A 4775-nucleotide genomic window follows, 5' to 3' on the forward strand; every position below is an offset into this window, starting at 1 on the left:
GGTGAGGGAGTATATTGACAAATAGTGATGTAGCATTGTGATATCAGTGGTGAGAGAGCATTTTGATGAGAAGTGCATGGAGCATTGTGATGACAAATTTTATGGAGCATTGTGATGACAATATTGTGGAGCAATGTGATGACAAGCGCATGGTGCATTGTGATGACAAGGGTCATTGAGCATTGTGCTGAGAAAGGCATAGAGCATTTTGATGACAAGGGTCAAAGAGCATTGTGATGAAAAGTTCATGGAGCATTGTGGTTAAAATGGTCACAGAGACTGTTGATGACGAGGGCATGGACCATTGTGATGACAAAGGTCATGAAGCATTGTGATGACTGGAGTCACGGAGCACTGTGATGATAGGGGTCATGGAGCATTGTGGTAACAAGGGCATGGATCATTGTGATGACAAGGACATGGAACATTGGTCTAATAACTTTCATGGAGTATTGCGATGAGAGTTGGTATGGCACACTGTGATGACAAGGGCATGGAGCATTGTGATTACCAGGTCATGCCGTATTGTGAAGAGAGGTGTCAGGGAGCATTGTGATCACATATGTAATGGCCCATTGTGATGAGGATGGCATGGAGCACTGTGAGTCCAAGTGTCAGGGAGGATCCTGATGACAAATGTAATGGAGCCTTGTTATGACAATGGCTTGGAGCATTGTGAAGACAAGGGCCAGGGAGCATTGTGCTGAAAAGTGCATGGAGAATTGTGATGACAAGGGTCATGGAGCATTCTGATGACAAGCTTGTGGAGTATTTTGATGACAATGGCATGGAGCATTCAGATGAAAATGGCATGGGGCATTGTGATGAAAAAGGCATGGAGCCTTCTCGTGACAGGTTTCAAGGAGCATTCTGATGACAAGTGTCAGGGAGGATTGTGATGACAAGTGTATTGAGAATTGTGGTGACAAAGGTCATGGAGCATTGTGATGAAAAGGGCATGGAGTATTGTGATGACAGGCATCATGGAGCGTTGTGATGACAAGTGTTATGGAACATTGTGATCACAAGGGTTTGGAGCATTGTGATGACAGAGGTCATGGATCATTTTGATTTCAAGGAGCATGGAGCATTGTGATGACAAGGGCATGAAGCAATGTGATCCCAAAGTTCATGGAGGATTGTGATGACAATGGAATTGGAGTATTGTGATGACAAGCGCATAGAGCATTGTAATGACAAGTTCATGTAGCATTTTGCTGACAAAGGCATGGAGCATTGTGATGACATGTGTCATGGAGCACTGTGATGACAAGCGTCAAGGAGCATTGTGAATACAGGGGTCATGGAGCATTGGGATGACAAGGGCATGGATCATTGTGATGACAAGGGTCATGGAGCACTGGGATGAAAATGTTCATGGAGAGTTGTGATGATAGGTGTCATGTAGCATTGTGACGACAAGGGAATGGAGCATTGTGATGACAAGAGTCCTGGATCATTGTGTTGTCAGGTGTCATGGAGTGTTGTGATGACAGTGGTCATGGAGCATTGTGATGATATTGGCAATGGAGCATTGTGATGAGAAGGTCGTGGAGCATTGGGCTGAAAATGTCCATGGATTATTGTGATGACAGGGGTCATGGAGCATTGTGATGACAAGGGCATGGATCCTGGTGATGTCAAGGTCCTGGATCATTGTGATGAGAAGACCATGGAGACTTGTGATGGCAAGTCTCATGGAGCATTCTGATGAAAAGGGGCATGGAGCATTGTGATGAGAAGACCATGGAGAATTCTGATGACATGCGTCATGGAGTTTTGTGATGACAAGGGCATGGAGCATTGTGATTACAGGGACTTGGAGCATTGTGATGAAATGGTCATGGATCATTGTGATGAAAAATGCATGGAAACTTGTCATGACAGGGTTCAAGGAGCATACTGACGAAAAGGGTCCGGGAGCATTGTGATGACAAGTGGATTGAGCATTGTGATGACAAAGATCATGGAGCATTGTGATGAGAAGACCATGGATAATTGTGATGATGAGCGTCATGGGGTGTTGTGATGATACGTGTTATGCAACACTGTGATCACAAGGATTTGGAGCATTATGATGACAGAGGTCATGCAGAATATTGATTTCATTGTGATGACAATAGCCTGAAGCATTATGATGATGGGCATTGTGCATTGTGATGACAGGGTTCATGGAGCATTGAGATGAAAAGGGGCATGGAGCATTGTGATTACAAGGTTCTTGGAGCATTGTGATGACAGATTTCATGGAGCATTGAGATGAAATGGGGCATGGAGCATTGTGATTACAAGGGTCTTGGAGCATTTTGATGACAAGGACATGGAGCACTGTGATGAGAAGGCCATGGAACATTCTGATGACATGCGTCATGGAGCTTTGTGATGACAAGGGCATGGAGCATTTTGATATCAGGGGTCTTGAGCATTGTGATGAGAATTATCATGGAACCTTTTGATGACTAGGCCGTGGATCATTGTGATGGCAGGTGTCATGGTGCATTGTTATGACAGGGGTAATGGAGCATTGTGATGAGAAGGGTATGGAACTTCGGTCTGAAATGTTTCAGGGATTATGGTGATGAGAGTGTGCATGGAGCATTGTGATGACAAGGGCAAGGAACACTGTGATACATGGGTCATGCTGCACTGTAATGACAAGGGCATGGAGCATTGTGATGAGAAGGGCATCGAGCATTGTGATGACAAGTGTCATGGAGCTGTGTGATGACAAGGACATGGAGCAATGTGATGAGATGGTTCATGGAGCATTGTGATGACAGTGACATGGAGCATTGTGATGCCAAGGGTCTTGGAGCTTTGTGATGACAAATCATGGAGCATTTTGATGAGAAGGGCAGGGAGCATTTTGATGACCGCATCATGCAGCAATTTGATAAAAAGTATAATGGAACATTTTGATGGCAGGTGTTATAGAACATTGTGATGACAGTGGTCTTGGAGCTTTGGGATGGAAAGGGTCATCGAGCATTTTGATGACAGGGCTTATGGAACATTGTGATGGCAGGGGTCATGGAACATTGTGATGATAAGGGGATGTAGCATTGTGATGACAGTGTCATGGAACATTGTGATTACAAGGATGAGGGTGTATTGTGATGACTAGTGATGGAACATTGTGATATCTCTGGTGAGAGAGCATTTTGATGAGAAGTGCATGGACCATTGTGATTACAAGGTTTATGGAGCATTGCAATGACAAGGTTTGGAACGTTGTGATGAAATGCACGTGGCACATTGTGATGACAATTGTCATGGAGCATTGTTCTGACAAAGACATGGAGCATTGTGATGACAAGGTTCTCAGAGAATTGTGATGAAAAGTTCATGGAGCACTGTGGTTACAAAGGTCACAGAGCCTTGTGATGATGCGGACATGGACCATTGTGATGACAAACGTTATGAAGCATTGTGATGACTGGAGTCATGGAGCATTGTGATGACAGGGGTCATGGATCATTGTGATGACAAGGGCATGGAGCATTGTGATGACAGAGGCATGGAGCATTTGTTTGACAAGTTTCATAGATTATTGTGATGAGAGTGGGCATGGTGCATTGTGATGACAAGGGCATGGAGCATTGTGATGATAAGGTCATGGAGTATTGTGAAGACAGGTGTCAGGGATCATTGTGATGACATATGTCATGGTCCATGGCGATGACAATGGCATGGAGCTTTGTGATACCAAATGTAATGAAGGATTGTGATGACAAAGAAAACGGAGCATTGTGATGATTAGGGTTTGGAGCATTATGTTGACAAGGGCCATTGAAAATTTTGATGACAAGGTCATGAAGCACTGTGATGACAAGGTCCTGGAGCATTGTGATGACAAAACCATGGAGCCTTGTGATGACAAGTCTCATGGAGCATACTGATTAAAAGGGGAATGGAGCATTGTGATTACAGGGGTCCTGGAACTTTGTGAAGACAAGGGCATAGAGCATTGTGAGGAGAAGTCCAAGGAGCATCCTGATGGCATGCGTCATTCAGCTTTGTGATGACAATGGCATGGACCATTGTGATTACATGGGACTTGGAGCATTGTGATGAAAAGGGCATGGATCATTGTGATGAAAAAGGCATGGAGCCTTGTCATGACAGGGTTCAAGGAGCATATAGACAACAAGTATCAGGGAGCATGTTGATGACAAGTGTATTGAGCATTGTGATGACGAAGTTCATGGAGCATTGTGATGAGAAGACCATGGATAATTGTGATGACGAGCATCCTGGGGCATTGTGATGACAAGTGTTATGGAATATTGTGATCACAAGGGTTTGGAACATTGTTATGACAGAGGTCATGGAACATTTTGATTTCGTTGTTATGACAATAGCATGAAGCATTATGATGAAGGGCAGGGTGCATTGTGATGACAGGGTTCATGGATCATTGAGATGAAAAGGGGCATAGAACATTGTGATTACAGTGTTCTTGGAGCATTGTGATGAGAAGGGTCATGGAGCCCCGTGATGACAAGGCCATGGAACATCGTGATGGCAAGGGTCATGGAGTATTGTTATGACAGGTGTAATGGAGCATTGTGATGGCAAGGGCATGGAGCATTGTGATGAGAAAGTCGTGGAGCATTGGGCTGAATATGTTCATGGATTATTGTGATGACAGGGGTAATGGAGCATTGTGATGACAAGTGAATGGATCATGGTGATGTCAAGGTCCTGGAACATTGTGATTAGAAGACCATGGAGACATGTGATGGCAAGTCTCATGGAGCATTCTGATGAAAAGG

The sequence above is a fragment of the Mesoplodon densirostris genome, unplaced genomic scaffold, assembly GCF_025265405.1.
Source record: "Mesoplodon densirostris isolate mMesDen1 unplaced genomic scaffold, mMesDen1 primary haplotype scaffold_35, whole genome shotgun sequence".
NCBI lineage: Eukaryota > Metazoa > Chordata > Mammalia > Artiodactyla > Ziphiidae > Mesoplodon > Mesoplodon densirostris.